Source organism: Hemiscyllium ocellatum, chromosome 5 (assembly GCF_020745735.1).
Source record: "Hemiscyllium ocellatum isolate sHemOce1 chromosome 5, sHemOce1.pat.X.cur, whole genome shotgun sequence".
NCBI classification, from domain to species: domain Eukaryota; kingdom Metazoa; phylum Chordata; class Chondrichthyes; order Orectolobiformes; family Hemiscylliidae; genus Hemiscyllium; species Hemiscyllium ocellatum.
This window is the reverse complement of record NC_083405.1, coordinates 27,260,551-27,274,600: the sequence shown is the minus strand read 5'-3', so window position 1 is coordinate 27,274,600 and position 14,050 is coordinate 27,260,551.

Below are 14,050 nucleotides of genomic sequence, written 5' to 3'. Positions count from 1 at the left end.
TCCAGAGTTACCTCCAGTAACCCCTAATATTGGTGTTTCACTGTCTTCCCTGCTAGGCTTCCCTTCCCATCAGCTCTGATCAGCTCCTCACTCAGGTCTTCCTAGTTAACTTTTCTCAATTGTAAGTGTAACATCTGATTCCAGCTTCTCCCTTGTTGTTTGACACATTGAATGAAGCAGCTAGAAATCAGAAGCAATACAATCAGGTTTGCACTCCCCTTTGCTTTCCCATCAAGTACATTGTAGGAGCAGAGACTCATAATAATATTGAGCCAATGACATCACACTCATTGTGGCACAGAATAGTTTCCTTTTGCTCTCTCACATTTTGGGTCAGAGTAATGGACTGAGACAGAAGCTGGTGGCTGTCGGAAAAAATGTTTATGATTGAAGCAGGCTTCGTTGAGGCTGTTTAATTTATCCATGGCCTTACAACTCAACAGCAGATCTCCTGGTCAATTTGAGAGGGAGAGTAGAAAGACAGCAAAGTCTATCCGAAGAAGTTTAAAGGGTCCCCCGTGATTGTCAGGGTGACTGCACTGTGTATTGATTCCTTCAGCAACCACAGGAATGAAAATGAATTCTCAAAGAAAATTGTCCCTGGGTCTCTGACTCTTACCTGGAGATGTGTCTGTAGGAACTAAGAAATTGAAGTGAGTTGATAAGATAGTAAGGGAGGCTAATCCCTCACATCAAGTGGGCATGTTTATACAAATGGCCAAAGAGGTGCAGATTCCTTTGGAGCCAGTGTACTCAGAGATTCAATGATCTCAGGAGGACAGAGTGGATGAGTACGATGACAATTGCCAAGCACTATAATCTGACTTCACCAGTATTCTCTTGCGCAGTACACCTCAGAAAAACACATTTTGCAATCAACTCATCCCTCTATCTCTCTTTCCAGGCATCTCCTCACATCCACAATTCATAGCCCACCCTTAGCATCATCCCTCGCTCTTGGTCATCTAATCTTGTTGCCTCACAGTCACATTTCAGAAATATTGTCCTTTCCTCATCTCCACATTATCCATTACCAAAACTCATAACTTGTAGAAGTAAATAGTGCAGAACTGCTGGGAAGGTAGATTATCTGGGGGTGCAATGGTGGAGGGCATATTCTCCAGTGATAGCTAACATTGACGATCATTGCAAAAGTGTGCCCACTTGGAGCACTAGGAAGAAGGGCTCATTCTGGGAAGCTGTGTGTGTCAGGCCTTCCAAGGGACTGGTGCTTTGACATGTTGGGAAAGCTGATAATCATCCTTTGGACTCTAGTTGGTTGCGTTGTCTCCTGCAAGTTGGATCTCAGTGTCCACCCACTCCACCCTGTGGAGCAGCATGTAGATAAGGAGGAGACTGGTGTGGCTGCTGCTGCTGCTATGGTTAATGATGCTTTTCTGTGTTGCTGATGCTGCTCTTCTTACTTGTCATCAGAGGTCCAAGATATAGGTTGCTGCTTTGCTGCAGCAATGGTTGCTATCTGCAAAGTGCACACCAAGGTGAGGGAAGTCTAAGAAAAGAGAATTAACTTCCAAGAAATTGGAAATGACCAGTGCAGCTGTGAAAGTGTGCGCTCAGGAGAGCTGTGAGGAGCAATCTCTGACCCAGGCATGGCTACAGCTAATCAGTTTCCCTTTTTGTAGGTTTCCCACCCTGTCAGTTACACTAAAATAGCATTCTCCACTGCGATCTGCCCGAGTTGATCCTGGTAAGTTCCACACATCTCCAGAAACTCCTGTTAAAGACAGAATGCTGGTTAAATCCTCATTCACTGGGAACTTACTCGACAGATTCATGGAGATTACCATTTTCCCACATACCCACCCAGATTAAGTGAGAGATACTTCTCCTAAAATGAGAAGTATCATGATATGTTTCTGAGCCAATGTCGGCTTTCAGTGCTTTAACCTTCTTGTGCCTGAAGCATTAAGTTGGTTTCGCTCCCCACACGGGTACTGCCTGACCCACTGGGTATTTGTAGCATTCCCTATTTTTATTTCAGATTTTCAGAATCTGCATTATTTTGCTTTTGGACTTTTAACTTGGTTCCCTTCGGTTTCACTATCTCCCTCAGATTATATCAAATTACAGAGAATGAAAACAGGTCAGTCAGTCTGGCATACGCCAGTGTTTATGCTACGCAGCAGCCTTCAGTAACCCTTCTTGTCCTAATCAAGGGGAGGCTGTGACATTGGACGATTACTCCAGAGGCCCAAGCTAATGATCTGGAGACACTGATTTAAATTCAATTAATTAAAGGCAACTCCATAGATGCCCACAAGAGCACATCAATTATTGTTAAAACATATCCGACTGACTAAACTCCTTTAGGGAAGGAAATATGTAGTCCTTGTCTGGCCGACATGTGACTTCAGATCGATGAGGTAAAAACAATGACTGCAGATGCTGGAAACCAGATTCTGGATCAGTGGTGCTGGAAGAGCACAGCAGTTCAGGCAGCATCCAAGGAGCAGCGAAATCGACGTTTTGGGCAAAAGCCCTTCATCAGGAATAAAGGCAGAGAGCCTGCAGCGTGGAGAGATAAGCTAGAGGAGGGTGGGGGTGTCAATTTCATTGACATTTAGTAGCCCCTGAAATGGCCAGAAAGCCACTGAAGCCCAATTCAATATTAGCAATGTAGGCTAGCCTTGCCAGTGATCCCTATTCTCTATGACAGATTTTTCTTTTGGAAACCTATCAATATTTCTTTATATTGTGATGAAAGGTCTATTAATGATATATATTATGTATTGCTTTTGGAATCTGAATTTTAAAATATGCAGGATGTGAGAGTTAGCTTACTGAAAGATTTTCTTTTCAAACAAAAAGAAACAGTAAGTACTTTCAGGATAATGACCCCATCCAGTATTTGGCAAAGGGAGTGAGTGTGGACCTATAGTATTATTGGAAAGAGGTTGTTTATGACAGGTAGAGTAAACATCTAAGGCCATTTGTTTTGTTTTTAGTTCAGAACTATCTAAAATGAGCAAGTTTCTTTGTAATTCATTGTTGCATTTAGAACCCAGTTTTAATTTCCCTCTTAGAAGATGAATTCAGGGTACTTCAAGGAATATTTTACCACTGACGAAGTATTTAATTTGTGACATTACCAATCAGGAGAGTTTGGCGAGAAGTCTACAGGTTTTTTAGAACTGAGAAAGAATAGGATCTTAGATTTGAGGAAACAGTCATGTCATCAGATTTGGAAAGTATCATTGAACTATGTATACAGTTCAAGGCCAGGGACTTTCAGGAAGACAGATAAGTGGAATTCCAATGACTTGATATATGGAGTGCAATTTCTTTGGACTTAAGTATCTGTAATAGATGGTATCAGAAATGTGTTGAAACTTTGTTCTGTGGTGTGTTTTCAATCTTGCTAACTGTCTTTGATAGGTAGCTTATTCATTTTATTTCTCCTTTTATGTTCTATTGTTAAAGGAAAACAACAGCTACAAATGCATTTGTCTCTGTGATTAATCGCTACGTTAACTAACTAAACATGAAGTGGAGTCAAGCTGGATTTCATTCTGGGATCTGATTTGTCTAGTACTACCATCAGCCGGGATCATGACAATATTCTCTTCTGTCTTGAATGGTTATCCAGCCTCTCCTCAAATAATCAGCTTCTTGTAATAGCTAATTTAATCAATCACTAAGTAAATCATTTTCTCCTGAATTCCCTTTTGGGTTTATTAGTGACTGTTTCATATTAATATCCCCACTTTTGATCTCTTTTCATAATTGGGAAGATCTTCTCTATGCTAGTCCTTTCACCAACTCAAGCACATCTGTAAGGTGTCTACCCTCCACAAATCTTTCTAAAGAAAATGGCCCCAGGCTGTTCAATCTTTTCAGATTCAGGTCAGGTCACCAAAAATGACTTAATGTAGCTTTTGAAGACAAACGTTACATTTTTAATATGATTTCAGAACTTCTAACCCATCTGATTTAGGGCCTTCATTATATTCAGTTCTGATTTTCACATTCATTATTCCAAGCGTGGGGCAAGAAATGTTGTAATGAGTTTAAAATAATGTCCCTGCTTTTCAGTTTTATCCCTCTAGAAATTAACTCAGCACTTTAGTTGCTTTTTGCTTTTATAGTTGCATCAATCTGCATCAGTATTATGTGATCTGACTTGACCATTGTTACCATGTTCCACTCACTTGCTTTAGACATATGTTAAAATCTTACTATTACAACAAAAACATCATCTGGATCATTTTTCTTTCAAAACTTATTTGCAATCATTTTCAATGTTTTGACCTGCTGACAATCCTCCTGTTAAATCATCTAGCAAACCCTAGGCTGAATGGCGAGTTGATTTTGAATTCACAAAACTGATCTTTGAGTGATGAATAGATCATTTGAAAAGAGATACTTGACATATTGGTTCAAAGGGAACTGTACCACGCTCCCTATGTCCCTCTCAAGGTGGTAGCTGCCCCTGAGTTTGTAGATACGTGCAATTCATTTTTGGGGAAAATAAAGAAGAATTTGATTGGACCATTGCAAGTTATTTAGATAATCATTATGGCTACATTGGCATAGAGTAACTAAAGTCTGAGATAGCCACAAGTGTGACAAAGGCATTTTCATAAATCTGGATACACATGTAGGAAAATTGCATGGTCAAATGATTGCAGGGCCATGAGTTTCCAACTTTGTACAACGTAGCAGCATAGTGGTAGCTAACCCTAAATATGGCTTCAGCAATATTTTTTGCAGAGGGGCTGTAATTTGTATTAAGACTGATTCTAGACACAGAGATCATAATATAATCTGTTCTGCTGTAACACGTGTCTCTTAAACATGAATTGACTTTAAGTGATTGCAGAATTTAGACTGTTATTTGTAGAACACAAATTTCCTTTATCTGTATTGGCTACAAAGCGATTCCATGGTAGGTAAAGGTGGAAAAGGTGGTGAGTGGAACTATGGACTGGCATGAGTTGGTACAAAGGTGGCATGGTCTTATAACCGGTTCTGGAGAATGGATTGAAAGGCCTAGGTTAGTTCAAGGAATATGAGGGGCAATGGGAGTTGGGTGAAGGGCAGGATTCACATAGATGGGGCATGGAAGGCGGTGTGGATTGTGAGGGGTGTGCTTGTGACATGGACTGGAGGAAAGCTTACTGTAATTCTTTCCTTCAGTCTGGACACAATGCTGGAATATCATGACAGGTTTTCAACCCACCTTGCCTCAGGAACTGGCAGCCTGTTCCACTCTTCGTGGATCAAACCAACCCTTTCCCAAGCCTAGACTGAGAAAGGGGATTGCCAGTGCTGTTTTTATAAAGATTGGGATTACAGAATCCCAATCCAAATGGAAATTCTCCAGTTTCTGTACAATCCAAGGGGAAAAATCAGGGCAGCAACATCTTCTCAACATTTCAGGTTATAAGTGAGGATGCAACTGCCATCAGCACTCAAAACATGGGGAACATGCCTGAGGTTTCCTAGTGGGGTGTCCTCATTGTTAACCAGGCCAGTACTGACAAAATTAACTAATCCTATCTCAGTCCAATGACTCCTGCAGTTATCTTGACTACATTTCCTCGTACTTTTTTTACTTTAAGAACTTTATTCCAGTCTCCTGGCGTCTCACTTTTAGCTACATTAGTTCTAATGATGTCATCTTCTAATGTTTCCAATATCTTTTCTTTTTCTCTTCACTGAAGATTATCCTCACTTCTGCTCTCATGCCCTCAGCTCCCTCCTGGAATGATGACAGTGCTGCCTTTGTCATTACCTTCCACCCCACCTGCCTCCACTTTCAATTAGCCATCCTCTATCATTAGTGCCACCTCTGGTGAGACTATCATGAAATGCATCCCATTCTCCACCACACCATAAAGGGTGCAACACCTACAGAGGAATAGGCCAATTTAATTCTTCAAATTTGTTCTGCTATTCCATGAGGGCTTGGCTGATCTGTGATCATATGCTCACTGTGTTGATTTCCCTGAATACATTCAGCTAACAAAAAGTTATTAATCTCAGTTTTAAAGTTAAGAATGGATTTTGCATCAATTACCATTAGCAGAAGTAAAGTCCAAACTTCCACTGGTCTTTCCACAAGGAATTATTTCCATAGTTCACGCCTCAAAGAATTGGCTCTAATTCTTTTTTGTCTATGGGATCATGAGGGGCATAGATAGGAGTAATGGTAGATTTCTTTCCCCGAGGATGGGGGATTTCAAAATTAGGGGTACATCTTTAAGGTGAGAGGAGAGAGATTTTAAAAAGATCTGAGGAGCAAATTCTTTACACAGAGGATGGTTTGCATGTGGAATGAACTTCCTGAGGAAGTAATGGAGGCAGACACAATTACAACATTTAAAAGACATTTGGATGATTACATGAATGGGAAAGGTTTGGGAGGATATTGGTGAGGAACAGGCAGGTGTGACTAGTTTAGTTTGGGATTATGTTCAACATGGACTGGTTGAACTGAAAGGTCTGTTTTTGTGCTAGATGACTCAATGATACTATACTGTTAACTGTAGACTCCCCACACAGTGTCTCCCAAACAACCAAAGTTGTCCACTTAATACTTGGAAAACTTCAAACAAATCGTGTTTTAAATTTTTAACATTAAGGAAATACAGTCTTAATATGTGCAATCTCTTTACTTGAAATTGAAGTTCCAAGTACTATATCTATAAATCTGGCCTTTGGTCCTTCCAGGGACAATATATCCTTCCTAAACGTGGGGCCCAGAACTATCCACATTTCTGCTGGTGCAAGGTTTTATGGCGTTGAAGCAAGAGTTCTCACCTCTGGATTCTAATTTTCTTGTTGTGCAGGTCAGCACTTCACAAGGCTTCCTGATTACTTTCTATACCTGTTTATGACATTGTAATGATCAATATGCCTAGTTCCCCAAATCTCTTCAGGACCTCCACTGCTTTAGGTTTCCATAATTTAGAAATTTTTCCCATTTAATCCTTTTTAAGTCCAAAGTGAATAACCTCATATTTGCCTACAATTAAACCAATTTTCCACAGTTACATCTATTCAATTCATCTATTTACATTTCTATTATTTGATACGTCCGCCCACTTTGCTTATAGTGATAGAGTTGGAATTTCCCTGTTCAAAATTGCGAAATGTCAGCAAGTACTTTGTTTGGAGTCATATTCACTATGACCCAGGTTGAGTTATCTCAAGCAATTATGCACTTCTCAGCTTATTGTTTAAGTATGCAAGATGTTGCATGACTTATTCAGTGAATCATGTAGCAAGCACAGTAATAGTTATGGTCACACTTTATTGCACTGTAATTAAAGACACAATTGCTGCAATTGCACCTTACAGTGCCTAGAAAAAAAGTTTCAACTCCACACCCAGAGAAAAAAGGTTACTTGTTCCTCTCACTAGCCAGCCAGTTTCTGAACTTATTGCATAGTTGCTTTTCAGATCAATATAGTGAGTTTTCAAATTTGTGTTTTGTAAGTGACTTTCAGGCTCCCTCTTAATCCATATGCTCTGTTCTTTATTTTCCTTTCTGTGTAGCCATCTCTGTGGCCCATTAACTCTTCAGGTCTCCCTCCATTTCTGTTGAGCCCTTTTCACTACTTTCAATGTCCCCATTTTTTTCCAATATCTCCAAAGTCTACAAGTTTCTACATGCTATTTGGTTCTCTATCGTCCTCATGTGGAGGCCAGAGTAACAATGACCTGTTTGAAACCCTCCCTCACCTGCTTCAAGGGCTTCCAGTTCACAATTCACTATTAGGACCCTCCCTCCTATTTTGAATAATCCCCTATCACTATCACCATTCACTCGTGCAAAAAGGCCCATTCCCAGAATTGAGTCTACCACATTCCCATGATGCAATGGACTGATGGCCCATGAAGCATTCTGTTAGTGACCCAACCCCTGTGACTGACCATGACCCATCTCCTGCACTGACCTGGTAAGGCGGCCCTAACTGATCATAGTCAGTCCCCTGAATGATCTCTCAACAACACATTGAACAGCCTAGATGTAATCCTTATACTGCTTTCATTTGACCTCAAAGTCTGACTGTGACCCAATCCCTGGCCTTATTTGGACCAGGTGCTAGATTGACCGTGACCAACTGCCCCATGGAATGAACTCAAGCAGCTCCTTGGCTGATTGTCATGGTTCACAATGAAGTCCAAACCCTCACCATTCTGTTTTGCACCATCTAGTTTGTCGACTGTGGGGAGGAAGGTTGGGAATGTGATACTAATATTTGTGCAATTAATGCAATACAAATGAATACAAATAGGTTTCTTAATACCTGATGGCAAGAACTTGCCATCTAAAGCATGAGATGTAATTGCGAATTTCTTTACTCATTGTTAAGTATCTGATCTTTTGAATCTTGCTTGAGTCCTCTCACTTGATTTTATTCTCACCACCTCAGAGAAAGGGAAAGTCTGCCCTGAATCATTTTTTCACGGGCGAATTTAAATATGTGGCTTCCTACCCCATCATCTGAGTCAATAATGAATACAGTGAAGAGCTGAGGTCCTAATAGATCCCTCTGGACATTCCCTGCCACATCCTGTCAATTAGACTACTGGGTCATTATTCCTACTCTCAACTTCCTTCCCCTTAGCCAATTTCCATATCAATGTACCTTCAATTTAGCTAAAAGGTTCTCTTGAGCGACTTTATCAAATGTCTCTGAACATCCATGTGAATAACATCCATAAACACTCTCATGTCCACTCATTTAGTTATGTTTTCAAAAATATTAAACAAGATTTATTAGTCATGATCCATTCTTTTTAAAGCCATGTTGGCTCTCTCTGATTAGCTGAACATTTTCAAACCATTCAGTTATTCTATACCTCATTATGGAATCAAGTAATTTTCTGACACCAGACATTAGGCTAAGTGGTCAATAATTCCTTGACTTCCTTCTGTTGTCTTACTCAAATGATAGAACGAGATGTACAATTTTTAAATCTAAGACAACAGGTCCTGAATTAAGTCTTCTCTTTTGTATTCTGGAAGGACTGTTTCCTCTCCAACACACTGGTCCATTTTAATCACCCCTCGCATTCTCTCCTGTCTCCTCAGTAATTTGCCTGTGCATACACAGAAAATGCAGCACCAAAGACACCCAGTCAACACAAGTGAATGTTGTGTGTCAAGGGGTTGTGTGATGTTACATTCTGTCACAGGTATCCTGGAGATTCTCCTGTCTATTTTTCCAACAGATTTGTTTCCTGATTTGTTTGCTGACCTCCTGTGTATTTTCTGTGTAGATACGTTGGCAGGAGGACCTTCCAACTCCTTTCCATTATTCCTTTCAATCCTGAGGCTTCAACAGTCTGGACGATCTCTTAAGGACCCTGATTTCATGGCTGGTCAGGATATTCCTGGACAATGGCCAGGATTCAGCAACGCTTTGATGGCTTATGTTTAAAAGCTCCTGCTCATTCCCCCAGTGTCCCTCCACTTAGAGAAACAATGGACCACATAATAATAATCAAAAATCTTGAAATGCTCATTAAATAAATTCAGAAGTCTTCTTAGAAAGACTCACTGCTCTCACAATCAAATGCTACTACTCATAGTTTCAATAACTTAAGCTTTACCCCAGTTCCGGAGACAGTAAGGATTACAGATGCTGGAATTCAGAGTCAGTAGATGTAAAGCTGGAAGAACACAGCATCCAAGGAGCAGGAAAGTCAACATTTCGGGGCAAAACCCTTCGTCAGTACAGCAGGGAAGAGGGGAGGGGAGCCCAGAACTAAATAGTAAGATAGCACTGGGGTAAGGGTAAATGGGATGGTGATAGGTGAATGCAGGTAGGCGGTTATTGTGATTGGTCAGTGGGAAGGATGGAGTGGCTAGGTGAGTAGGAAGATGGACAGTTTAGATCAGGCCAGGGAGGTGAGAAGGAGGGGTGGGGCTAGATACAGGATAAGGCTGGAGGAGGAGGGACTTTGAAGCTGGTGAAGTCGATCTTGAGGCCATTGGGCTGTAAGCTTCACGGTGAAATATCAGGTGTTGTTCGTCCAATTTCTGTTTGGCCTCACTCTTAGAGTGGAGGAGGCCAAGGATGGACATGTCGCCGGGGGGAGTGGGAGGGGGAATTAAAGTGGATGGAAACTGGAAGATCAGGTTGATTAGCATGTGCAGAGTGCAGATGCTCCATGAACTGGTCCCTGAGTCTGCGTTTGGTCTCCCCAGTATAGAGGGGACCGCATTGGGAACAACGGATACAATAGATGAGATCAGGTGACGTACAGGTGAAGGATCCAGAAGGATTGTTTGGGGCATTGGATGAAGATGAAAGTGGGGGTATAGGTGTAGGTGTTGCATCCCTTATGGTGTGGTGGAGAAGTTGGTGGGCAGTGGAGAGTTGACAAGGAAGTCTCAGAGTGAGCAGTCCCTGGGGAAAGCAGACAGGGGTGGGGAAGAAAATATCTTTTCAGTGGTGGGATCTGATTGTAGGTGGTGGAAATGTCAGAGGATGATGTGTTGGATTTGGAGTTTGGTGGATGGTATCTGAAGACTAAAGGTTCTCTATCCTTATTGTTGTTGGGGAGCAGGAGGTTTGAAGGTAGAAGTGCAGGAAATGGAATGAACCCTTGTCCATTTCTTAATCTTGTCCATTTTAAATACAGTGAAAAAGCAGATCAAAGCAAGAATAACTTATTTTAATCTCATAAAGGTGAATATCAATCAAATCTAACACTTCACTTCAGCCTGCATAAGTAGACCCCTACAGAATTAATCAATCAGTATTCAACAAAGCATTCATATTGAGGCCATCTGGTGGTCATATCAATAGAAACAGATGACCAGACATTTGTTTCTTCAGATGCTTTCATGGTAATACAAATTTCAGAACAGATTTCTTCTTCTTAACCTATTCGGAACTTTGATTATAAACTTGTGTTTTTGCTACAGATGTCAGTAACTTTCATCAATATAAAGAAAGATAATTCCTCGTCAAATGTATCTCATCTCTCTGTCTATCCTTCCCTCTCTGTCTTTGGAAATGGTGGTGTCCAGTTCTGCTAAAGTTATCAGTCCTGAGAGAAAACTGACTTCTTACTGAGATCAGTTCTGCATCCAGAAGAACCACAGGACCAGATCAACAGCAAATTTCCCACCAGAAATTCAAGATCAACATTAGAATGAATAATTCTTTCATCTGATAACTGTAACATTTTGAATTAAACCTCCCCACACCCTGCACCAGTTCAATTTACTTGCATTCTATTGTGTGTATATTTCTTAGAATTTTGAACAGGTTCTTCAAACTTTTTAATAAGATTTATACCTGACTTGAGCAAGTTTACAACAAATTAACTCCTTGATTTTGATTAACTCAAGAGTCTAGCTTGTTTTTCGTTGCTTTAGTGCATGTTCAAATGCATGTTAAATTGGGGGAGAAAAACACATCTGTTTACAAATTCAAAACTCTCTATTACCAATCTCAAGTGTGAAAAGACAGAACTTTATTCAGCCCCTTCAGTATTTGACAGCAAAAGTAAGGTAAAGTCATGATAGTCCTGCGGGACCATAGAGCTGCTCCCTCATGAGAGAGAGAGACCACTGGTGTTGGCTTAACCTGAGGGTCATCATACCTCAGGCAAGGGAAAGGAGAATTCTTCATAGTAACCTCAGCCAGTGCAGGAATTGAACTCACACAGTTGGCATCTCTCTGTAAACCAGTCAACCAAGCTAACCAACCCCCTGATATTGATAGCAGCAGATACTTAGGCAATCACGTCTACAGTTTAAATCCACAGACGGCAATTGCAATTGGAAGTAGAACAAAATTATCCCTAGACAAGTTTAAAAAGTGCCAGTGTGGTTCTTTTGTGGTTTGCAAGGTAACAATACTAACATGTTAAAATGTCTACTGTTGAAGCCGGTGTGTCGATAGACCAGAGTGAGGTAACTTGGGATAGTTTTAACCGTAGAAGAATTAAAGAATGTCACTAGGCAACTGGAGTTAGAGTTCTGCCCAAAAGCAAGGAAAATTGAAATTTTAAAAGCAGCAGTCAGTCATTTAGATTTTGAACCTGAAAAAAAACCAGAATGAACAGACTAGTGTTAAAGAAAACATTATAGAACAGCAGGGATTACAACTGGAATTCCAACATATAAAACAAGAAAGGAAATTCCAGGAAAGGGAGAGGGCCTGACATGGATAATGAGAGTTGGCTTAAAAATTCTTGGGGTCAAACACTTAGTAAAATAGTTGCTGATAAAGTCTTACAAAATGTTTACAGGTTGAGATAAAGCATATCATAAAATTATAGATAATTTTTAGTCAACCTGTTCAGAGTTTGACGTACTGTTGGAACAGGCAGGACATGAACATCGGCCTCTGGGACACGAGCACTGTGCTACAAGAGCCCTTAGCACAGAATTCATTATTTAAATAAACAGCTTCATTTTGCCACACATGAAAATCTAAAACACCATTGAGGTTGATTATAAATTAATTAATGTTAATGCCCACTTTCTGTTATATCACAGCAAACATCTAAGTATAATTAGAAATACTCAAGGTCAAACTGATGAGTATTTGAATTACAGCATTTTCTCAATATGGGTGTTGCCAGAGATAGCTGCAGCACACACAATATGTTGAAATAATTGAATTTACTTGGTCTCAGATGCTTATTCAACCCTTTGTTGTAACAAGGGAGCTATTTTTAAAGGAATGGAAGTAAATAAATATGGTGCGTTTATTCATTGTGAGATTGGAATCTATCAAGAGACAAAAAAAATCTAGTAATTACCTTGCTAAAATACTGATAGTCTGATTTGAAATAATATCATTTGGTCCTAGTTTCTAACAAAGCCTAGCCCTGTGCAAGCTGTACATCTCACAGTACCATGATGTCAGTTTTACTGGCTTGATGTTACAACTCTAGGCGTTTCTATGAGATCTAAGGGGTTCCTGCAAATGCAGGTACATTCAGCCCCTCAAATCTGTTATATCATTCCATTAGATCATGGTTAATCTGTATTTGAACTCACATTGGTATTTGATAATCAAAAAAAAGTTCAATCTCAGATGGGAAATTTTCAATTGACTGAGTTTCAACAGTTTTGTTTAAGAGTGGGGATTCCAGATTTCCATACCATTCATGTGAATAAGTACATGTTGACCCATGAACGGGTCCTTTAAAGATTATAATTTCTTGTTGGGGGCTCCTGTCAAAAAAGAAATAATTTCTATTAACAATTTAAATCTTTTACACATCTTACATACTTTGGGGGCAAGTTTCCACTAATACAAATTCACAGTGTTGATAGGATTGGTTGAATTTCAACAAAAAATGGAAATTTAAAATGTAAATGAGTTACTTCCAAGCTTCGTGGGATCAATTCTTTTGGCAATTTTTTTGCTGTTAAGGAAACAAGTCAGGCCAGGCACTCAGAATTGTCCATGCCCAGGTCCAAACTGTGACATTCCTCTATTTCCAGTGTTCCTTATTAACTTCCTTTCATTCAAATAAAGTCAAACATTAAAAATAAAATGGGGATTTATTTCTATTGCAAATAATACAAAAAAAATTTGAATGTCAATATCTATTATAGAGTCATAGAGTTGTAGGGCATGGAAACAGACCCTTCGGTCCAACTCGTCCATGCCATAACCTAATCTAATCCTGTTTGCCAGCATTTAGCCCATATCCCTCTAAACCCTTCCTATTCATATACCCATCCAGATGCCTTTTAAATGTATCAGTCTCCACCACATCCTCTGGCAGCTCATACACACACCACCCTCTGTGTGAAAATATTGCCTTTTAGGTCCCTTGTAATTCTTTCCCCTCTTGCCTTAAACCTATGCTCTCTAGTTCTGGACGTCCCTGACCTAGGAAAAAGATCTTGGCTATTCACTCTATCCATGTCCCTCATGATTATATAAACCTCCATAAGTTCACCCCTCAGTCTCTGACACTCCAGGGAAATAGCCCCAGCCTAATCAACCTCTCCATGTGACTCAAATCCTCTAACTCTGGCAACATCCTTGAAAATCTTTGCAAAACCCTCTCAAGTTGAACAACATTTTCCCGATAGCAG